Below are 25269 nucleotides of genomic sequence, written 5' to 3' on the forward strand. Positions count from 1 at the left end.
AGCCTCTGCATAGGAAATTCTTTGCAGACTTTAATCAGCAATTTTCCATAGTAACACCATGTTCCTACAGTTAACTCAGCTACAGCGGTTTAAATTCCACCCAATGGACTTTGCATTCATCTTTCAAAATAGAAATAATACGTGTGAGATCACAGGTGCTTCATTCCCTTCATTAGCAAACATTTTATGACGGGGTTTTATTCCTCTGCTTTACTCCCTGCACGTTCATGTGAGCTAAAAGGGGAAGTTAATTTTATAATGACTGAAAGATCTGGAACCGAATCTAGCCTAAAATTCATGTTCAGATTCAACACTGTTATTATCGTAAAAGCTGATCTAAGAGATCCTTCCAAAGAATGATGGAAATCTCACAAGAGTCACTGCTCTCCTAAGTCCCACAATATCGTACGTCAAACTCTTGCTGGAGTGGCTGTTATTACAAGTTTTTGGCCACACTAAACAAGGAAATAAGCAGCTTCTGCTTTGGGATTTAACTCAGAACTGAGAAAATCAAATCTCAAGACTGTAAAGCAAATGTCTCCCTTTGATCCAAACTCCAACAACTGCAGGGCTTTTTCCATCTCCGGATTTAACTGTTCAGCCACTCCAGCACTATTCAGGTCATCGTGAATGCTGGAGTGAGAAGAGTCATGTGCATAAAACTGCCTAGGAAAATGAATGCCAAATCTCTTGCCACTGTACCCGTATTCCCTTCAATCTTTTTTAGTTTCTTCTGGCTGGTTTCATTCATCCTCTCCTGAGCATGACTGTTGTCCTTGTGTGGCCAAGCCCGCCGTTCCCTGTCTCTCCAAAGTAGCCTCCCTGGGTTTTGTACACCAGCAGGGACTGCAGTCCAGTTTATCATTCTGTAATCAGCAGGTGGAGTCTCCTTTAGCGTTAACTGTCATTACCAATAATTATCTTACCTGCCACTCACTACAAGATTAAGTCCTAAAAGATCGGCACTCCAGTGCCTTAGATCTGGCTCTGAAGTTAACTGCCTTATCCCAAAGGCATTTTGTTTGCCAGATAGAGTCCCTGACTGCTTTTCTGCTGAGTTCCACAGGTATTACATGCTACGCATGATACAGGCTAAATAAAAGCTTTAACAAACCTATTATTTCAAGGATAGATGTCTTTCCACTTCATTTTGGTTTTCAACTTTATAGACCAAAACCATCTCAACTGCAGTGAATTTATGTTTAGGCCACAAATTGCTTGAGGCTAAAAGAATATACCAGGGAGGTATTGCTGGCTGTTTGGATTGTTCATATACTTTTCTCTGTACATTACATCCATTCTGAACCACTGCTGAAAAGATACTAGCCTAGATAAACACCTGCTCTGATCCAAACTGCACTCTATTCTCAGGTTTTTATAAAGGTATTTGTTATATGACCTAGCAATAAAAGGCTGAAAAAGTTAAATACTGACATCATGCAAATCTACCCAAAGTGCTGAAAAAATTGCATTGTAGGAAATCTTATAATAGAGAATCCAAAATCGTGTGCCTTATATGCCAGTATCAGTGCATTTGAAACAGGCTGGTAATAACAGCTATTGAGACAACCTAATAGGCTTCCCATGGCTTTATTTCTTTTTCAGAAGCAAGTATTAACAAATTCAGCAGCAAACTCAGACCCTGCGTTCAGCAAAACTTCCATAAGCAGCTTAAGAAGTGATTGATGGGTAATTTTCCAGATCACAACAATAATAAGAACAGCAACAAACATGAAAGGATACAGCAGCATTTTTGTGTAGTAATGTTTAATGGCTCAGTGTCCTATTGTAATGATTGTTCCCTGGGTCTGCGGGGGAAGCCAGTTTTAATCAATGGAGCCCTTTGGAATCAAATGCAGGTATTTACTCGAACGCGACACACAGACCAGTGTTTGTCTAGCTAGCAGTCTGCCTGTGTCAGCTAATGCTGTGTTTGGAAGAGGTTTCTGACTCTGACAAAGAAATGGATAACCAGACATTTCCTCATCATCCCATCTAAAAACCTGGGAGTGGACGGCATCCGTGAATGAGAGGAGAGACTCTGCAATCAATAAAATGAAGCTGGCCTCTGCATCTCAGCAAATAAACAAAGCCGTGATCCCAGGTCAGCCCTCAGATTTGCACATTATAAACAAGCAGAGAAGACAGGCTGATGATTTGCAGTGTTTGCCTGTAGGTCCACCTTTTTTTCTCCTGGCACCGGTGGGAACTTCACCAGACGAGGAGGTCAGGAGACGGACTGCCACTTAAAGTAATGACTATGAGACTCTCAAGGCTCTCCTCTTCACAAAGAGGAATGATTATCTCCTCTTTCCATGCATACTGACATGCCCAAGGTCAAATCCAAACGGAAAGAGCCACAGCAACAAATCCAGACTCAAGGAAATGCCTAATCCAACAGGCAGCTCCAGCAGATTACCTTCATGTGACAGGCTGCACTGGTGCCCCATGTTCCCTGCCCAGGGAATCAAACCGAGATGAAGCTGAGTCACAGTTCCTAACATTGATTAGTCCAGCATTACTACGTAATGATGCTTATTATTACTTTTTGCTTGATAAGGACAGGATCCCATTTCACTACTGAGGCATGTGTGGACTCTGGCTACAAGCAGACAATTTGTAAACTAAAGAAATGAGCATCCCTTACACCTCAGAAGTGAAATCAAACTGGGGTGAAACTCTGCCTCATTCCAACAGTTGTCATGCGATTTTCAACCATACATTAAACCAGCATTTCTGCAAGTTGGGAGAGTGATATGAACCCGGAATCAAAGGCTATGAAATTCTTTGTATTTGTACAGCCTCTGCCAAAAGTGCTTTATTAGCAGGTCACAAAGTCTCATAGGCTGGAATTTCTGCAGTAAATTGCATTCAGGCTAAGCTCACAAATCATTAGCCATGCAATCTTGTTTATCCTGCTAGGACTTGGAGTTTGTCCTGTTACAAAATCAAAGCAGCAAGGTTGAATGGTTCCAAGTGAAAAGCCTAAGGAGTGAATAAGATTCCCTGAGAAGGGGTAAGGGGGATGGAGGGACGGTCACTTAATGTAAACATGGCCAGGAGATAGCATGTGAATGGTTCTGTTGAGGTAAAATCCCACTGAACAGCCAGAGAATCACATCAGTGTTACTGAGGACCCTGTTGTTTGTTCTGCAGCATGCTGAGGAGTTCGCTCTGGATGCCAACAGCCTCTGAAACAGGCTAACAGCAGTTTTTATTCTTCCACTAACGCATGTGATTAGGATGTGTACAAAAGGTTCCCTGGGAAATTAAGCGCTCTCCAAGTTGGGGAGTTCTGCCTGGTGGGGGGCAAGGCACAGAGTACTGTTTTATGGGAAGGAGATGGGGATGGTGATTTCATTACCAAAAGCTTCTTAATTAATATATATTATTTAACAGACAAAGAAATACTGTGGGGTTTTTTTTCCTTGTGGCAAATCACCAGATTTTGCTCTGCACAGCTAAGGCATGACCACAGGGCAACCGGTCTTCCCTAATTCCTGACACTATAGCTCACTCAGGGGTGCTGGCCATGGCCCTTTTGAGCCTGCTAGTGCAGCTCAGAGCAAACTGGAGGGTCCACATAATGAGATGTTTTGACAATCGGGCATGACAGGTTGGAGTTAAAAAGGAAAAGATCCAAGAGAAGCTCTTATCTCCTGGTGGTCCCCGTGCCAGGCACTGGCCAGACAAGTACCTGCTGGCTGCACAGGGGCTTCTGTGGGGCTGGGTCAAATAGCACAGATCTTTTGCTCCTCTGAAACACCAGCTTTTAAGGTGTCTTTTGCTGTCCAACACTTAATTTCCAGTTTATTGGTGAAGTTTCAGGTACTACCTAGACCACTTGGTTCTCTGGTTGCATCTTCTCCTTTCTCTAACCATACATATATATATATATATATATATATATATATATATATATATATATATATATATATATATATATATATTCTCCACTCCACAATCCTCAAGCACAGGTATTATCTTTAGCTACTTCTTCATATAGTGCTGATACTCACAAATTCCAGCCTCTGGGCTTGTTGGGACCTAGTATAGCACAAAATATAACACAGATAACTATTAAAACCCAATACCCTTCATATGTTTGAGACAGACTTACCCTCTGCATCAGTCACCTACTATAGTCCAATAGGATTCTCCAGTTTAAAGTCTCTAGATGATGGGAGCAGCATTGAGATTCTGTCAGCCCATCACCCACCACAGATCATCAAACACCCAATTTGCAAACAATTTATAGCCTAGCAGCTGAATCTGGAAAGCAGATTTGGATCAGAAGAGAGCAACAAGAAGGAACGAAGGTTTATTTAGCAGGTAGCTTCCCACAAAATTTATTTTTCCACTTCCAAGGCAATGTTTTATAAGCTCAGGCTAACTTTGCAGAGCCCAGAAAATCACCAAGGCGACGTTAAATGTCAAGACTGGCTAACAGCAACTGAGCAGCATTGCACACCTGAGCAGACCTGTGCTACCTCTGGAGTCCACGAGCAGGGAAAGCCACTTATAGCTTCACATTATGTTCATCAGTAATTACACAGAAAGCAACACCTATGCCCTGAACAGTATAACGAGGAATGACACAATGCTGTCTGTGGATTACAGATAGCTGGCAGAGGGTCAGAAACTGGGTTCAGTGCCTATGTGTAATCAGAAAACTGTTCCTTCTCAAGTGAAAAGTGAAGATTTTTCTTTCATTGCAGCGCATATTGGCATTGTATGTTCCCAGAATAAAAAGAGCTTTTTGCTTCTTCCAATTTGGTGGAATACCTGTTTTGTTAACATTTAGATTACCCTCTCTGAGTACATGGAGCACCATGTATGAAAGGCAACACATTTATATGAGCTCATTATTTTGTGGTACCCTGCAAGTTCAGTGTACAAAATACAGTTTGATTTTACAGCAATTGTACCAGAATGTCAGATTTTTTTTTAAAAGGGCAGAAAGTACCCTTTGGATTCTCTTTGGTTGAATGGCAACTGTCCTGAGAATAGATGAATATGATGAGCAACAGTTGTCATGCTTTCTTCATGGGGTCCCAGGTGTATTTTCAACAGTTGCTCTATTATGTTATATAAATACATGTTGAGGAAGTGGAGTTGCACATCACCTTTGAGCAGCATTGTTAATAAAGGATTAGATTTCCCTTTTCATTTTTTCAAACCATCTACCTCTTTGAAGAAGCCTGTGTAGGGGAAAATCCTTTGCTAAGGGAAATAACAGTCAGAACCACTTTTAGAGAACTGTCAAAACTGATCAGGCCTCACTTCTGCTACATGGTGTAATCAGTCCAAGTGCTGGCATGGAAAGAGACAATCTCTGAATAAATGCTTGTGAAGGCAAGGCTGAAATTCTGACCCAGCAGCTCTGAAAAAAGTACATGCAAGTATCCAGACTGCTCTAGCAGATAATGGTATCACAGCTCTGCTGCCTTCGATGTGAGCCCAGCCATTACAAAGCCAAAACCTGCATGCACGCCTGTGTACACCCCCCCCATCCCATCAACGAGGATTTGCACCAAGGAGCAGGAGCAAGCCCTACACACACATAAAATCATATTCTATCATCAGAAGAAAAAAATCAGCATTGTAGGCCAGCTGGCATTAGGCAGAATAGGAAAGCAAGAGCTACTGACAGTTCTCTAATGCACTGCGGCATTGAAGTGTGTCAGCCACTGCACTGCTTAATGTGGTTTTGTGGTTCTCTGCTCCAGAAAGAAAAATCAGCACCAAGAATTGCAGGTAAAGGCACTTTCAAACTACACATTTCCAAGGAAGTTACTCTTTCAGGGATTTAAAACACAAAGACATTGCAAGGACACATACATCGGGAAATCTTGCAAAACTCTCATCAAATGGAAGTAGGGACTGTGGATTTACTGCTTCCCTCTTTCCCCATCAGCTCCCTGGCAGCAGTGGGTACACGTTCAAGCAGAAGAAAACATTGGGGCTTTCTCAGAGGTGCAGCAGTGGGAAAGGCGGAGGGAAGAGGCACACACATGCTTGCAGAAGTCATAAATAGGAGTCCCTTCGTAGCAATGAGGCATAGAGACAGCAGCCAAACAAAAGGTTACCATGAAATCCCACAGGGACAATTGATGTTGGTGCTTGGCTGTGAGCGATAACATCACTAGTGCTCAGAGCTGCTGGAGTTATGGGCTCCAACCTGGCTGGGGAAGATTGGCCAACTAATCTGTTACCAGCAGGAGGGCTGCAGCCATGCAGCTGAATGAATAACAATGTGGGACACTTGTAACACAGAAGCACACAGACAGGCTGAGGTGCAGGGACGTACCCTGTGCACAGGGGCTATTATCAGACCAAGGCTAATTCAGCCTCATGGCTTTGCTCAGATAGGCACAATCATGGAGGTGAAGGAGCAAACCCAAAGCCAGGCCCAGGGATGGCTGGCATGGCTCCGACCATGAAGTGCAGCATCACACAGGGGTAACACCACACGTGTGCCTCAGCTGCCAAGTCCCACTGCAAGAGGCTATTCTGGGAGGTGGAACAAAAGAGGGTATCCTCTCACAACACAAATAAATACCTCTGCAGTTGTTCATGAAGGGTTTCTGGCTGGGGAAAGGTTATGTTGTCCGTACACCTGCTGCGGTTTCCCCAAAATATGGAAAGAATTTTTTGGGTGTCACCAGTGAATTTGCTACCTGGCAGAGCTGTCACACATGAATGAAATCCTTGAGAACTGATTGAGCTTTACAGACTGATCCGTGCAGCAATAGCATCTGTGCAACCCACATCCAAACCCAAATCTGCTTCATGCAGATTTTTATGGTTAAGGTAGATTTGTGGTTAAAGTGCCTCATCTCTGGGAAAATTCAGGTCTATTTGGTAAAGATGAGTGAGGAAAGAGTCTGAGAGCATAGCAGAGCACATTTCAGAGCACATTACAGTGGCTTTGGCTTGGGTCTGTGCTGAGTGTGTGTTTCTGGGAATGAGGCATTGCAGCCAGAAAACCCACCTCTTTCTTGCATTTCCATGAATTCCAGATGCATTGGCAGCTCACCTCTGGCCTGGGTGAATTTCTCCTCCAGCCAGGAGGAGAAATACATTGGGCTGTTTTCTATCCATTCCTCCCTCAGGGTCTTTTGGGTTTTTCATCTTTTAGACTCTCACCCTACCCTGAGCTGAGGTTCATAAGCACGGTGTATTTAAACAGGTAGCTTCTTAAAAGACGGGCCTGTGTGACAAACTTAATGCCGTGGTTGTTAAAAAGAATAAAGTATTGATTTGTCTGTGTTTTATAATGACTTGAAACAGTGATCTGATTCTGCCTTACAGCAAAAATCCAGCCTGTATTTCATCATTATAGAAAGGGGGAAAGAGGGGGGAGAGAGAGATTCCTGCAGAGATTATTGTATTTGTGAGACTGGGTTTTTTTTTCCTCTTTGCACATGAACAGCCCATGTGAGACTAAGTACTTTCCATGTGACTAACTCATTCCTATGCTTGCTGTGTAACAGGGCATTTAAAGCATCAACAGGCAAGGTCAGAGCCTGTTTGTTGATGCTAATGGGAGAACAAACATTGCAGGAAAAAATAGGATTATAAAAGTACATGTGTGTTGCCCCCAAGCCTGTTCCCTTCTGCGGAACAGCCTGGGTTTGCTGGGGAGCCTCTTCTCTCTGTCCCTCCATGCTCTTTAGTGTCTGAGATAGAAGAAAGCCCCATCAGAGCTGCAGGGAAAGAGAAGGGGTCAGGTCAGGTGTCAACGTGGTGTATGGAGGCACCAGATCACACAGCTGCTGAGCTGATGTGGGGTACCAGCCCTGGGAGAGCTTCCTGCTTCCCTGCACAGCTCTTTCTTATCTGTTCTGCTCCGTTAATGCAGTGTGATATCTCCAGGAAGCAGGGAGCTTCTTAAGCTATCACTTTAGTATTTACTGGTGTGATTATTTAGATATGTATAATTTGTATTTTGTTAAGCCTGCCCTTTCTCCATCCAACTTACTTAGGACAGCAGCTCTGACCAGGCAGGAGCTGAGTGACCCTCTGTTGATAAGAGCGAGTGGTGAATTGGTTAATGCCCTGCCTCAGACTGAGATCTGAACACATCTTTTCCTTTCTTTTTAAGTTTCCCATGTTCATGATGGTGGTTGAAGAGAGCAGAGGGATCAGATTAGCATATGTATGTCAGAGGTATGAACCTTTTGAGGAGGCATTACATTTTTAACCTGAGCTATATCTATTTCAGTAGGAAATCTCATTTGACTGCAAAAGCAGCAAAGAGAAAGCAAGCCCCCAGAGATGGGTCCATGAGCAATTTATACAGCTCCTTGCCTCAGATAGGAAGGAGATGTCACAAAGCTTGGGTCAGCCACCAGCCCCTTCCACATCTATATCATGTGCTGCTTTTCAGTTGCAAGAAAGCCTGGTCAATCCAGCCTTGACTTCCAGCCTTTTCATGCCCTGTGGGTAAGATCTGCTATAAGTTACACCAGGGTGGGTGAGCTCTGTAGCTTCAAGTGCTGGTGAAAGACAAATCTGAAGGATCAAGTCCCATTTTCGCATGGGACCAGTGGAGCAAGGGCAGAGCATGGCATGCCCAGCCTATCCAGCCCCACTGCCCTTCGAAGCCTGAAGAGAGGGCAGATGCTGCCTCAGGCACCCACTCAGTTCTTGGCTTTATGTCTAACATATCCACATTACTGCTACAACACCACTGACACTGTCTTTTTTCTAATGACTGCTGGAACATCTTTTAAATCTTTTTTTAACCTTAGAACTGTACAGCACAAAAAAAGAGTGACAGCACAGTAACTATTTGCAGCTCTTCTGGATGTTCATCACTGACAGGGCAGACATGACTCTGGGCTGCTGTGACTTCAGCAGCCCTGGGGAGAAGTCCTGACATCTCCAGTTTTGGAGGACAAATGTGTGAATGGGCAGAAAGCAGGGAGAGATGAACATGTGTAGATCCACTACTGGAAGTGTAAAGGGGCTTTTACAGCATTACTGTCAGTGACGGGCTGATTGTGCTAATTTAAACAAAGTAAAACGAAGAGGAACTGATCAAATATCCCCTAGCAAGAAGTGATGAAGGTGTTCAAAGCTCACATGACATAGATTCTGGTCTGTAGCATTTCTAATGTTTGATTAATTACCAGCATAAGCTTGTAATTAACACTAATGAGATGTAGCACAAAAATCCTTGAGAACTGTTCAAATAAAGTTGCAGCTTCTTTCTGATCTGTTACTTGCATTGCAAGCAAAATCAGTTTTCTCTCCAGCTCCTGGTGGTGCGCAGTCCCTCCTCAATACACTCATGCTGTTGTTCAGCAGCAACTGCATTTTGCTGCAGAGGCAGCAACATAGGAACCTTGCTACTGACGTTCAAATAGATGGGAATGGACAGTTATCCATGCTTCAGAGTCACCAAGCTGCTAGCTCATGTGCCAAATACTTCTTGTGTTTGCCAACCAATTTACTCACTGGGCTAAAGGTCAGGAAATAATTTTCCTCTGACTTTACAATTCCTTAGCCACTTTTCTTCCATCTTAGTGCATCTAAAATCCTGGGAATAGAGAACTGGCTCCCCTTAGCCTCTTGCACATTTGACTCTGTAATTCCTACAAAACCAGGTTAAACTTGAATGAATCTCTACAACTTAAAATGGCATTGAAGAGCCAGACTGCCATCTCTTTTGCTTTTGTTCTGCTGGAAGATCAGCTGTGTATCTGTACAGACAAACTGTGGGCTCAGTTTATTTGCAGCGTGTTTTCTGCTCTTTACAAGCATGTTGAAAGTGATTTATATCTTTTAGCTTGGGCAGTAAAACTGAAACCGCTGAGGGGCTGGAATACAGAATAGAGAAGGAACTGGATGTGAAATTAAGAAATGCTAACTCTGCCACCCTTGAACACAGTGGCTGCAGCGAGGAAAAGGTGAAGTTATTTGGCAAGCAAAGAGCTAAATGAATGGCAGTTGAAAGGCAGTGTTTTGATAGGCACTAATTATTAAGCTGTAATTAGCACAAGGATGCAGTGATCTGTTCAAATCCCAGCCAAGCAAACAGGTAGAGGTTAAAGACAAAAGAAACTGCAGAGTTGCCAAACTTGTGGCTGCAGATACTGAAGAGGCACAGCACAGGTAGCACGGCCACATGCTGATCCCCTGTCTCTTAGAGCAACACCACTTTGGACCTGCATCCTATCATCTGATACCATGGAGGGAAAATGGCAGATAGGTTAGTTTTTGAACAACCACAATGGTACCCTATTGTGCCCCAATCAGAGCTGGATTCACAGCAGGCATCCTGGTCAGCCTGGAGAGCACAGAGGAGGCTGGGGCCAGGATGAGCCTGTGGGCAGCTGGAGCTGCAGGGCAGGGGTAGGTGGGCAACCAAGGGGAAGCCAGGCTGGAACATAGCTTATTAGTAGCCAACCAAGATTAAAAGCATTATGCTATTGGAAGGTCTCACTTCCCCTCTCCTATAAAGCCATTCTGAAAGCTAGCCAAGGGCTGAGAGAGACCTGGAAGGTTTTTGCTTTGCCTTGAGGGTGTAGTCAACTTGTCACTGAATCTAAAAATAGACTTCAGAGTATTGATTAACCCGACTGAAGGAAGCAACAATGAATTAGAGAGAAGAAAATGAAAGAAAGCAAAGCTTTAGAACCTATTTGACAGCAGGACCAGGGTTAGGAGTAGCAGAACATCCTTTATTACGAGTGAGTGACTGCTGCTTTCTAAAGGTATTGTATTTTTGTTCATTCTCAGTCAGCAGCACTATACCTACAGAAGTCCACTCAGCATGGTAGAAAGACCTTTCTCCTAAGATGGTAACTCATTTCTTCAATGATTTGCTCCTGACTAATATTTTACTTGTCCCCTTTTCTTTTTTAAACACAGGATGATTCTCCAATGTGTAGCCTGGAGTTTTAGAGTTTGCTTGATAATCTCTTGGTTATTTGTGTAGGTTTAAGCATATAAAATTTATAAAGATTATTACCAAGAAAAGTATGTCTCTCCTCTTCCCTTCTCCCTCACTGAGGGAGCAGATCCAGCCACAAGCACACAAAATACTATAAAATCCTATTGAGCACTCAAATCCCAGGGACAGAGACAATGTTAATGCTTAAAAATAGAAAAGTTAGGATCTTCTTTCTGCAAGATTTTATGATCTTCTTGCCTCAAGATTTTATATGAGATCATTAGCTCAATCTATTTCAATTTGAGAGCTAACAAAGGTCAAACTACTACTTTTAATATCATAGTTTCATTGGAGATCAAAGCAAGTATATGACTATATGGAACATGCAGAAGTGCAGCGTCAAGTGTGGATTCCTTAACAAACACTCTTCTGTTAACCAGGAGAAATCCAATTACAATAGTCAGATACCTATAATCACATCAGCTTTGTGATAACTCTTTCTCCTGTGTCTTAGTGTCTTGCAATAAACCAACAATCAGTGTGTGTAAACACCACATGATGGCTGATCTCTGTTATTATGACCTTTCTCATGATGAGTAATTTCATCTGCCCTCACAAGTAAAGATAATTGCTAGATTAGATTAGTGCTCACATATTATATTGTGTATCTCATGGATATTTTTTCTATCCTATGGGGGCAGTAGGACTGACTGGGAAAAGATCCAGCTGAGATCTACAGGGAGGGAGAGGAAAGGGATGTGCGGCTCCAAAGACTGTTAAGGGTAAACTCAGTCATCAGTGAGGTGGAGGTTTAACTCCTTATCTTCAGACATCTTCACATTTAGCAATGTTATGAAGAGAGTGGTCTAGCAGATGAAATGTTTGATATGTAGGGATTCATACCAGCTCTCTGCTAACAGGGTCCATTGCAAACATCCTCTACAGCAACTGCAGCATGAAGGTAACAGAACACCTAGTACTGCTTTGACAGTGAATGGTAACTAATTAATACAAATAGTATCCTTTCTTTCCTGTTTTTTTTAGGGATTTATCCTCAAATCACAGCTGTACCAGCAGCAAACAAATAGATCCTTGCAGATTTCTAGCAATCATTTGTATTTTCATTTTACAGCAAGCGAAATTGAGGCATCAAGACATTAGCTGATGCTGATCAATGGCAAAAAGATCTTTGAATCTCAGTGCAGCCAAGGTTTACCCTTAGGAGTTTTAAATGACCTTCCCAAAGTCTTAACAGAGTGAACCTGTGACCTCTAGAAAGCTGTAGCTGCAAGATCGGCAGTGTCGCATCAGATCATCCCTGCTTTCCATCAGAGTATATTAGCTTCTTCCAAAGCTAAACACTGAAAATGCAAAGATGCCTAATCCAAAACATGCTCCCACAAGCCTGATGGGGAAAATAATGTTTCCTTCTGCTTATTCAGTTTCTTTTTTTCACAATGAGAGGATCCCACCAGGAAGTTTGCTAATAGAAAAAAGAAAAGCCCCCTTTGCTTTCAGTGTTCACCAACAGCCTGAGATGTCTCTTAGGCTTTCACTGCATCCCCTCTGACTGCACACATGGACCACAAGGGGCATTTTCCCTGCAGCCCACGCCACAGCTTTGGTTTGCTTTCTCAAACGCCGTTTCAGAAGGGCAAATCCTGAACTTCTGCTGCAAGTTTAATAAAGTCTGTGAAGTCTTCAAAACAGGCAGAGTTAAAAAGGTATTTGTTAATTTCCCCAAATAGCTGAATTTGTGTGTAGCAAATGATACAAAGAAAGAGGTAGAAGAGAAATTGTTTTAAAATACTGATGTCTGCCTCACTTTATAGAACTGGATGGCAAATTCAATAAAAATATGTATTACATAGCACCTGGAGAGGACTTTCACTGCGTGCAGGTGGGTGTGTGTTTTGCTATAATGCAAAAGGAGTGTGTTTAGGAAAGGGAGGGTGCTGGACTTCTTTGGGGTTTTTGTTTGTTTTGGGTTTCTTCAGATGAAGGGGAAAATACACCTGCCAAAGAAATGAACCTAGGTTGTGAATAAATGAACTCAAAGAAGGAAGGAAACATTTGTTTAGCTCTTATTCTCTTTATGCTACACCTGGCTGTCAGAGCCACTGCAAAATTTCTGACAATCTTGCCAGGCTATTTGCGTTTAAATCACATTTCCTGACATTTACGTACATCTCTTCGTGGAGTTGAAGTCTTCTTTTTCTCTCAGGAGCTGCACTCAGTGGCTTCCTCTCTGTCCTACTCTGTTCTCATCACTCTGCTCCATTGGGTTATATTAGCAGCACATGAAATTATTTAAGAAAAAGGTTTTGTCTGAAGCTGGGTCAAAGATGATGGTGTACAGATTTCTCAGATCTTCATAACAACATTACATTACAAGTGAATTCATGCTTGTGTCTAAAAGAGAACACATGCTTAGGTCCAATGTTAACACAGTTCAGAGGTGCTCTCAGTAATGCCGTATTTCCAAAGTGACTCTTTGGTGGTATTTTCACTACAGTCTATTTAAGGATTCTGCTTCCTGCATCAGAAGAGTGCTCTCAGCAGTTAGGGACTATGTCGATAATTTTTTTAAGCCAGAAGTTTGTATTTTCCCCCTCTGTGAATTTCAGACAGCTGGATATGGAGCAGCAGGTTTGCAGCTCTGTCTCCAGTCTAGCTCCAAACCCAGAACTCTGTCCAGGCCCATGTGAAACACCTACATTTGAGCAGATACTTAATTTCATGCTGAAATTCTGTAAACTTGGGTTTGAATGGAAAGAACAGCATAACAGCAACAGGAGTCTAACAATTGCAAGGAAGGGCAATGTCACTTGAGCCTTCTACAGTCTTTAAGTCAAGACAGCGAAGCAGGAGCAGAAAAGAAGACGTGAGAAAATTGTCTCTACTCTAATTCTGGATTTTACTGGAGACCACACCAGTCCCTACCTCAAGTTACCACAACTCCAGGGTTTTCCTAATTAACTTCCTATAGTGCCTGCAGACTGCAATCCAGATGAGACAGCTCACAGAGAGGTTACAGCTCAAAGTCTTTTGATACTGAATATTCAGGCACTCCTAACATACTTCATTGCTTAGATGAGGGGGGTTTCTCAACACACCACCATTTGCCAATCTCATATTACCCAGGGAATGCCCATGTGTCAGGGAAATTCCCAGCTGGTAGGTGGGATGGGCTACTTTCCATAGGAGCAGCATAGGGAAATGGGAACAAAGACCTGGATGGGAGCCAGGACATAGACACTACAAGAAAGTTATGTGGATATTTGGGTAAGCCCATGCACCTTAGCTTGGGAAAACAGTAAATAAATTAAAACATCATTATTATATCCTCTTAATGATGTCATAAATACAAGAAGAAGTATCCTCAGCTTGAATACCAAACATCCAGGCAGAGAACATCACCTGGTATTTGTTAGTCATATTAGCCTAACATTTTGCAGCCCTCTCTAGTAGTTGCAAGGGACTTTTCACCCTGCTCTCTAGGTACCATCCACTGGATATACTATAAGGTTTAGTCTCTCCCAAGCAAACCACTAATGTTTGTCAAGTACTTTGAGATCATCTGATGAAAGGCTCTATAGAGCCACAATCTATTATTTCTTAGTCAGAAAAACACATTTGCTGAACAGGAAGAACAAAAGAATGAGCTGTGGGCCCCCAATAAGCATTCAACACAAGTTAATTTGCTCAGCAGCTGTATTTTTCTGAGACAGATTGCATATTTTCATTGTTAAAATAAAAATGTCCACTGGGCTTGTATCCTTCATGCTTTACATTGCTGCCTGTTACATTCTGAGTCTAATCTAGTGGACAAATTCAACTCCTTTAATAAAAAAGGGATCCACTCGAATAATTTCGCCTTTGTCCAGGCAAAAATTAATGAAGCCAGAAGATACACAGGGCTGCAGAATCTTCCCCCTCATGGAAAAAAATAGTGGAAATCTGGCATCTAGCAAGGCAGGCAGTATGTGTGAATCATGGCTGCCTGCCGACACGCCTGATTCAGAGCAAGGCAATAAGAACAATAATACTGCGCTACACCAACTAACCTTCAAGCTTAGTCACAGTTTCACACAGCTAATGAGCAGAGGGAGCAATGAATCTTCAATTTATGGTGTTCTGTTCCGATAGATTTAGCCTGAAGACAACAGCAGCATTTCCTTGCATCTCTAATGACTTATCTTGTCTTTAGGTCTTCTTTTTTTCCCTTGTCCTTCCCTACATCATGAGGGTTTTTTTTAAATCATTATTGAATTTTTAAAACCCTGGTGGGTAAATTCTTATCATCAGCTCCTACGGTAAAAATACAGAGTAAACCCCATGAATCTGCCAAATTTGCTCCTCATTGTTTTTCTCATCTCCCTGTTTCTCCCACATCAGACTGTTTACACAGAATTATCAGTGCTGTCGTGCAATACTCTGACTATGCTAGAGAAGACGCTTTGATTCCAAACCCCTGCTTTCATCCATGCTTCTTTTGTAAATTACCCAAAGTGCCTCCTGTTGTATTTTTAGCCCAGAGGTGAGCCCTTCATGGAAATCTGCTAAAATCCATTTAACTACAGTTAAACTATCAAAACCTGAGTGAGTCCTAGTTAACTTTTAAGAAGTTTACACGGGTTTATTTGAGCTCACCTGAGCTCAAATAAAGGAAGCACGTGTTTATTTTAACTTTAACAGAGTGGCTCTGGACTTAGAACCTATGGAGAATCAGGCCTGTAAACATGCCGAATGGAGACATAATGAAGGCAGAATTGGGGGAAAAATGTCACAAACAAAACATTTCTTGGAGAAGTGCCAGAGGAAAAATGTGCTACATTGACACCAGCAGCTCAAGAGAAGGGGGTTGCTTCCTTTGGAAAGAAATTGGGTTTATTTTGAGGACAGAAGTAGTGAGATGGCAACATCAATGCCCGTAACACATGAAGCAATGAAGCACAGTTTCAGCCTCAAGCACAAAGGTTCCTTGTGTTTGGAGAGCATGTAGCCTGTTCCAGGTAATCACCACGGTCTGTGTCGGATGAGGAAGACAGCAGTGGTGGGGACAGGAAGGCAGAAACCATCATCACCTATCTCCATCTGCCTTCGCCTCTGTCAGGTAAATAAATCAGTCAGGCTCTTCTCAGGAAACACCTGACATGTGCTGTGAGGTAGAAGGGATGCTGAGATACAGATATCCACCCCACAAGGTGTGCAGTGCATGCCTGCCAGGTGCCAGGCTTGAGGTTGTTCCAGCCCTTCTTCCCAGAGGCAGATAAAGCAACAAACCCTGGTGTCATGAAATTAAAAAACACATAAAGGAAGAAAAAATCCCTGCTATCACCAGCCAGCATCTAGAGAAGGAAGTTGGGCAAAGGGTGCTGTGCATGCTGAATCTGACCCATGAGACAATTCTCTCCAGCCTCCACCCACGTATAACATTTATATATAGCCCCAGAATGAACTCTCTTTTATAATCCTGCCACAAGCTGTCAAGCAGGGCAGCCCTACACTAGATTTTGCTGCTGTTGTAGGAAAGGAAGAGCATGTCTCATTTTATGAAAATACTAGAACAAGCCTGCCATATCATAAAAATTTAAAAATAGTGCTGAGTGCTACCTTACATAAAACACTGCCCTGAGCTGCCTTCTATTCACAGCATCCCAAATACACTGTAATCCCAGAACAACCACAGACCAATAAAGGGATCGGAAGCTGGTGTTTCAGGCACACAAATGCACCCCTTCCACTCCACGTCCACATGAAAAAGCTGAGCAAAATGACCATTTTTGTGCAATAAAGAGTATACCCATCTATCCACAACAATTTTTCATTCCATTCAATTCTCGAGAAGGTCTAATTTAATGAAGTGAGTTTTTCAAAGATGCTCAAGGGAATTCTGTGCCCTTCAAAAATCAGTGAGAACCAGCTTCACCCATCATCTGTGCCTTTGACTAGCCTCTTCAAAGCACCCACGTGGGAAGGAGCATGACCTATGAATACCTGGGATGCACAAGAGACTTCGCATGGCACTTCCGATGCCTTGCGTTCTGTCTTTACCAGTGCTGCCATATTTTGAAGCAGAAGGCCCTGCCACGCCACCAGGGCTGTGGGCTGGTGCTCTCAAAGACTTTGGGTTGACTTGGTCCCTCATGCTGAAGCTCCCATTCAAGGTCCCTCTGGGTCAGCGTGGAACCAGCATCCTCTCCTCACAGTGCCACATGGTCATGGGTGTGCTCTGGAGGGCTGCTTCATTTAACATCAGACCAGATTACACTGGGGAAGCTGTGTGAAGGTACCTGGTCAGCAGCTCCTTTGGGTAGCTCCAGATCTGTCCCAGTGCAGCAACTCAGCATGCCAGAAATATGACTCCCAAAAAGCTGCAGTTTTTCTTGCCTGCAGTGGCAGGGAGGTTACCATTCCCAAGCCGACTGCAGTCTCTTTGTCGCCTTCCTATCTTTTCTCCACAAACATCGTCATCTCCCTCCCTGTGTTTAAACTAACCACAAATGTTATGGCAGAACTGGGCTGAGGAACAATTAAACTTGCAGTTATGCTGGCACGTCAAAAGGGACGGCAACCTCTTAGCCAGACACAGCAGCAGCCACAACAGTGCATCCGACTTCAGCCTGAAGTTTCCCATTTCTTCTCCAGTGACTGTATCTCTCTACAGACTTTACAGGCAGTGAAGAAAAATCTCTTGGTCTGGCCACATGATGTGGTTGTCACATGAACCCTTGGAGCTGAACCCTCAAATGTGAACTTCCAAGATATATTGGCCATGCAGTCTTGAATCTAGAATCCCATCACAGCGTGTACATGACCAGTCTAACACTGGTAAAGAGTTATTTCAGCAGTTATTTCAGCCTGGCTACATGACAGCCCTGTGGAAGAGGACTTGGCATCCTGATGGATATCAGGTTAAACATAAATTAGTTGTGTGCCCTTGCAGCAATAAAAACTAACCTTGTTGGGCTCTATTAGCAAGAACATAGCCAGCTAAAAGAAGGGATTATCCCACTCTCCTCAGTACTTGTGAGGCTGTGTCTGGGGTACTGGGTGTAGTTTGGGGTTCCCCAGGATAGAGAAGAGACAGACAGACAGATGAGACTGCAGCAAAGGGGCACTGAGACATCAGGGAGCCAGGACACACAAGCATGGGATGAGAGAACCAAGGGCTTTTAACATTCAAGGGGTGTTTAATTTCAGTCTTCTAAAACCTACATAGAAAAACAGAGCCTGTCTCCTCTCAGAGAAGCACAGTAGAGGTGAGAGGCAATAGCCGTAAGTTGCAGCGAGGACAATTCAGACAGGATATAGGAAAAAAATCATGATGGGTTTTGCATTGCCCAGAGAGTCTGTTCAGTCTCCATCCTTGGAGATATTCAGAACACAAAGGGGCAAAGTCCTGAGTAACTCGATCTAACTTTGAAGTTGACCTTGCTTTGAACAGGAGGTTGGACTAGGTGACCTCCAGAGGTCTCTTCCAACCTACATTTTTCCATGATTTTCTGGAAAAAGCTCAAATACAGAAGCTACCTTAAAAGCACGTCTTTGAAAGATTCAGCTAAAAATGCAGCTCTCGGGAGGCTATAGCAATCCTGCTAAGGTGGCTGGTATCCATAGCTGAATCCTCAGGGGAACAGCTCGTGGGACTGTACGGCTGCAAAAAAGAGGCTCAGCCCTAATTCAGCCCTGAGTGCTGAATCCTATCACCCAGACTGATCCAACTCAATCCAAACAGTGCTCCCTCAGCTCTTCTCTAATGACAATAGGGCTTTTTTTCTTGTAAGAGTTCAGTCTGCAGAGCTATCACAACAGCAGCGTTTCCCCCTGTCAAATTCACTTTTTAAAAGCCATGAAAAATGGAGACAAGAGATTATGGATGGATATCTCTGTACAAAAGCAGGACCAAAGTAAATCTGTTTCTACAGTGAGGCTGGGAGGGAAGAACAGGCTATTGGGGGGATCCCAATGTTTTGGAAAGAGCCAAGGTTACCTGGGAGGACCATTTCTCCTTTTCAAGCCCCCAAGCTCTGGAGATAAGCTGACCCCCACTGGCACTTGTTTCCTCGGTAACTCTGGTCCCTTGGCACCAGAAGAATGTAAGATATGATGATGGACACGTATCAGTCAACATCCCCTTGGCCACTCCTTGTTCCTTGCACTTTATAACTGACTTTCCTTGAAGCAGGGCTCACAGAAATCAGCAGCACGGCTCTTTTTTCAGGTACCCAAGGCTTAGTCACTGCACAGAGGATCCACATGTCCCACATGGACAGGTATGGGACAACCCTGGTTAGCTTCACATGCGCCACGGGGCACAGCACAGCTCTCCATAGTGCAGGAACGTCTCCACGTGCATTTATACTTTTTGCAATAAATACTCTCTGCCTAATGAGAATTCACTGTTCCAAAAATAACTGTAATTACCCAAGAAGCAGAGGAGCCTATTTACAAGATTTAAAGAGAAAGAAGGAAGAAAATCTCTTAGAAGAAAACTTCCAGCACCTGGACCTCAATATATAAAATGAACTGAAAAGGGGCAGCTCACTCCTCTGGGAGAGGCTCAGCCTGTTTGAAGGTGCATGTACTTCTTGGTACTTTGCCCATGCCAACCATCAGGAATTGCTTAAGTCAGATGGCAATAAAATAATATATGAAAACCAATTACTCCTCATGAGCAAACTATCTGAAAGGTGGGGGGGGGGGGCTCTGGCAATGCTTACACCTGTGAAAGTTTATAAGTCACTGCTGAATATAAGGGGGGGTAAAAAGAAAGAAGACATAAAAACAAAGGAGTGGCATGCACTCGAGAGAGTACCAGAAAATAATACTTCAAAATAATAAACTTGTTACAAGAGCAGCAATGATTGCTGTCTATCCAAGCTCTGAATAATTCAAAAGGTTCCTGCTTCACTTAGCATCTCAGGGTATTTTCAGACCTGCCAGAATTTTCTGCTGGTAAATAATGCATCTCTGGTGTTCAAATACACATGATCTCCAACTAATACTAGAGATTTAACACTGCTGATTTTGAAATAGGGGGAGGTCTGTGGAAGGCAAATTCCTACTGAGCTGCCTGGGCCTTCTGTCCTTCCCATTTTCACCTTTACCTTTAGGTGCTAAAATTGCTGGCCTCTCTTGCAGTTGCCATATTCACACAGGTTTCAGCATTAGCCTACAAAATAATTCACAATAGGATTCCATAAGGGGAATAAAAATAAGGGAAAATAAAGGTGCATCAATGTGCGGCATTTTGAGCTTTTGTTTCTGCACGGGGGAATGTCTGCGATTATGTCCTGCTGCTGGCACAAGTACCCTGGAACAAACGGTGTGCTTTGGGCAATGGGTTACCCCAGAGCCACAGCTCTTAGCCACATCCCAGCCCATGGCAGTAATAGGGCAAGACCTACAGCCTCAGCAGCAGTCATGCTCCTGGGCCATCCACCTCCCCTTGCAGGAGGATAACTTCAGAGACGCTGGGAAAAGACTTTAAATAATCACCAGAGTATGACCAGGACTTCTATAGCAGACCTTTGCATTCAGCATCTGTGAACTTTGGTCCAAAACACGAAACAATAGTAACCTATATGTGGCTAAGAAGCAAATGTTTGCATTGAGACATTAAATAATGATGACATCTAAGATGCAAGATGGGTAAGTAGCAATAAAGATAATGCACATCACATATAGAGAGGGGAGAAGCTGAAAGCTTTCATTTGAACTACTGGATTTTGCTGGTCTAGACAAAATGTCTCCTGGATCCAAACTGTGAGTCCAGCTCCTACTTTACCTGAACTCAAAGCAAGGTGAATTAACGGACAGCACAGCAGGTCCAAGATGGACTTGGAGAAGACTTCCCAAACATCCTCCTCCTGTTTTACTGAACATTTCTATTCTACCCCATGCACACTGCTAGATTTACAGCTACAAAGAAAAGAACAAGCTGTTCCCCTGGTTAATACAGCAATTTTAGGAATTTTCCTCTCATCAGAGTGGAGACTCAGCTACCTGAAACCAAAGAACTGAGAAAGGAGGCAACACAGAAAGGACCCAAGAGAGTCAACAGTGACATGGGAAATTAATAAGTAAAGACAAGGAGAGGTCCACGGGGTTTTTTGTAGTATCTGAATTTTTCTTGAATCCAGACTGCATTTCATATGAATTCTGTTCTAATAATACCTGAATCTTTCACTGCCTGTTTGTGTTCACCACAGGGAAAGTATACACAAAGTCACAGCCTTTGTACCATCCAAATGCAAACAGCAGTATGCTACGTTTCAGCCCATGTAGTCAGGAGCAGCATGGTGCCCACATTCCAGCTTTGAAATCAACCAGATTTCAGGATCGGGAGAAGATCTGAAGGTTCTGGTGCCGGCACATCCAAGACAGACAACTGCAGGAAAGCACCCAGCTCTGCTCTGTCCTCCAGATGCTGGTTTCCTACCCAGCCCTTGGTGGTATCAAGTGGTTGTCCTCTCATTACAGGTCCCCAGGGAGACCAGCATCTCTGATTTCAGGGCGCTTTCTGCAAACTTTTCTAGCCCCAGACTTTTTAAGTGCTTTGTTTATCTTGCTGCTGTGGTTCCTATTGTTCCTAAACTGGTTTTTTCTTCTTAAATTACAGAGGTTTCAAGTTGGAATAAACCTTCCTTTCCAAATGTGTCCAATTGGCTAGCTGTAGGGGAGAGAGCAAAGGCGAGGGGAAGAGAAAGAGGAGAATTACAAGGTTTCAGATTCCTGTAAACAGAGAAACATTTTTCCAGTCGTCAGTCTGAGCCCAGTGGAAATAGGGCTTCAGTTTCCTCTAGTTAACGCTGGGGATCCGGTGGCAGTGCTGTTGACATGCTTCCTTTCTCTCTGAGAGTTGCTGGATGCTGTTCAGTCTGCAGCTGATGAGCAAGCCCGAGTGCTGGCAGTCTTTGCTGCCGTTTCCTTCTCCATTTTCCAAGCATGCCCTACTTGCATCCCAGGAGCAGGTGTCTGCTCCAGGGGAGGGCCTGCAAATGTGCCTGCTTTCCTCAAATCCTGGCTCTGAACTCCACCATGCACTGGAGCAGCTCCGAAGTGGCTTTGAGGACTGCAGCTGAACTCCCTGAAAGGGCAGCATAAACTTCCCTGAATCCATCCCCTTCTACTCCTGCATGATCCCAGCAAGCCTTCACTCTGCCCAGAAGTGTTGTTTCTTGGCTTAACTATATACAGTGTGGGGTCTAGGTTAGGAGGCATCTTCATTTTCTGTGTAATTACAGCACCTGGGGCACATGTGGTCACATTCCACAAATGGTAGATTTAGCAACCACCGCAGTGCAAACACACAGTAAGTTGTAGCTGAGCCACTGTCACCAGACTTACACAGCTCTTTCCATCAGTCAATGTCAATATTTTTCCGGTATGGTCATGCAAACACTGTTTCCCACTAAACCAACTCAATTCAGATCTGCCTGCAAAAGCTGATCAACAGCCTGTCCACAGGCATCAGTTTTCCAAATACACCAATAGACACCTCCCTAGGAGGAGCTGAGTACAAAAGAACATGAAGAGAGCAAAACCACAATGCGTAGACATTTGCTTAGACATGTGCAGTAATAATATTAACGTAAAACCTTTTGCATATTGCTAATACTTGCGTTTACAGTTCATATGTGTACCATTCATAAATATTGCACATGCCTAAAAGGGCAAAGAATTATAGTGCTGCATTTGCTGACAGTGCCAGCTGACACATTTAGCAGGAAGGAGTCTTGTGGTTAAAGCTCCTGTCTGAGCACCGGGAGAGACTGGGTTTATACTTGGCTCTCAACAGGCTTCCTGTGTCACCTTGCTGCAATCACTTTGCTCAGTTCCCTCAGCCATGAAGCCAGCTATTGTGAAATGAGGTTCAGACTGGGAAGTCACCCTGTGACCAGCAAAGGACAGGTGCCATGGAAGTGATCTTGCATGTGTGCATGCATATGTATATTTAGGTGCAGCACAAATGGCTTGCTAGAAGGGGATTCAAGCATTTGAGTCACTTCCTAGAAACTTTTGTTTGTTTAGGTGCCTTTGCATACTGTGTGATAACATTTCCTTGCTGTCGCTGTGGGCACAGACCTCCAGATGCAGCCAGGGCAAAGAGCAGTCTCTCCAAAAGTATTCCTAATGCACCTGTCAAAGATTACAATTAATTCATGACTGTTTGATGGCTTATGCTAAACGAGTTTGGCTCCAGTCCAGTTTCCATTGGGCAATTGTCTCCATCTCAGGAACACCGTGACATTTGGCATTTACTGTCATCTTGGTTAGCACTCCTACCCAGGGCCACGTATGAAATGTGTCAGGGGAACAGCCTCATTTTTCAGTGCCCAATCTGTGTTGAGGTGGGATGGTATAGAGGAGCCTTTTGTTATTATTCCCATGTAACTTCCCTCTTGAAGACAGATGAAACAGTTTGTGTTTTGTAGCTGTTAATATGGCACCTTTCTCCACTGCAAAATCCTCTGTGCTCTATCCGACAATTCCCAAACCAGTCTCCTCCTGATACAAGGTGTCTGTTCACAAAGGCTAAACCATAAGCTCTCCCGCAACGCTTAGATTAGCATGATATGATTCAGTAATTTCCTTTGTTGCAATCTCTCTCACCCTGTCAGCACATTCACTCGATATTGTTTTAAGCCTAGTCCTTGTGTGAGATTACTGCCTCTATCCCCCACTCCACACTGAGCTGCACAAAACTAGTCAGACAGCAGCATTCCTGTGCCAAGCAGCGTTATTTTCCTGGTGCACTCCTGATAGCCATGGCAACATGGCTTTCAAACTGCTGACTATCTCCAGCCCTCCCTGGCACTCCTCCTGCTCCATCACCAATGGGATTTTGGGGTGACAATGCCACCCCAATGCCCATACCCGCTGGCGCATCCCACTGCTCCATGTGCACCAGGAAACTACCTCCTTCTGTGCAATAAAGGTTTAAAGGCCACATTGCCAAAGTCACATTTATTCCTCATACCAGGTCAGCTCCCTTTGTTCATGAAATGGTTAAACAATAAAGAGATAGTTTGCCCTGTCCCAAGGAGATGATCTCATCTGGGTTAGATTTTGCTTTTGTGCCACAGCAAGAGCACGGGGAGCTTCAGTGGAATGCATGCTGCAGAGCAAGGCAGTGAGAGCAGGGCTCAGGGTTTCAGGCAGGGGACTTCTTGTTTTGGCCCGGTGCTGTGAGCAGGGAAAGCATGAGAGAGAAAAAGCAAGCACAGAGGTGTTTGCATATGGTCCTGGGGTCACTTGTGAGGAGGAACAGGCAGGGTGAAATACACCTTCAGAGATGAGACAAGGAAACGTAAATGGCTGTTAAAGAGCTCGACCAAAGTTGCCTTTCCAGCAATTCCACCCCAGAGAGAACAGGATCTGGCAGATACTGGCCAAGCTGCCCCACAGCTGCCAGCAGCAAGGGTGGCAGAGAGGCAGCCAGCATGTCAGCTGGACCAAAAATGTCACTGTCACTGCATCTCAATCCCAGGCTGCCAAATGAAGAAGCAGGGCTGAAAGCCTGGTTCACTGGGTGGTGCAGGAGGTATTAGATGACTGCGAGCCAAAATTTCACCTAAGAGCTTTTGCACCCTGTAATGCTGCAGACTCACTGCCCAGCATGAAGTCTGCAGGTATCCTACACTGACCCAAAGGTCCTCACAAGGCTCTACGTATTTACCAGAGCAGCAGGACAAGATCATATCAGTGCTTCATCTCTAGAGATAGTAACACTAAGCAGATAAAAGCAAGCCCAGATCCACTTATTCCTGCCACAGCTGTACCTTGAGCATATCCATGGACATATCCCCAGTCCACGGGAGGTGTGCTTCTCACTGTCATCCCTCCATGAAAGCAGCAGGCACAGAGTTTCTTTTCTGCAGTTCCAACCTGTGGCCCAGAACTGGGGAAACCCACTCTGATCTGACATTCACAGAGGTTTGGGAGGCTAATCTATGCTCCTATCCCTGTAGAAAAGCAATCCCTGTATGCCCAACAGCCCTTTCGCAAGGCTCCCTCAGCCAGCCCCAGCACCACAGCATGGCGGGTCCCTACTCTCCCACAGAACAAGGATGTTCTGAGCGATGCTCACAGAGTGGGGTGCAACACCCAAGTGCACCCTCCAGCAGCCACAAACCAAAGCCAGGCTGTCTTGCCTGATCAAAAGCTGCTTCCCAAACCCCAGATTCCTGAATTCAAAACCCTTTTAGAGGCACGCATCAGTGCCCAGCCAGGGGCAGTGAAATGTCAGATTTCCAGCAGATTGGAGTTTATTTTTAAGCAGTGTCAAAAAACCCAGACCAAAACCAAACTCAAACCAAAGCAACCTCCCCAAACACACACCAAGGAATGAAATCAGC

This window comes from Psittacula echo, assembly GCF_963264785.1.
Source record: "Psittacula echo genome assembly, chromosome: 11".
NCBI lineage: Eukaryota > Metazoa > Chordata > Aves > Psittaciformes > Psittacidae > Psittacula > Psittacula echo.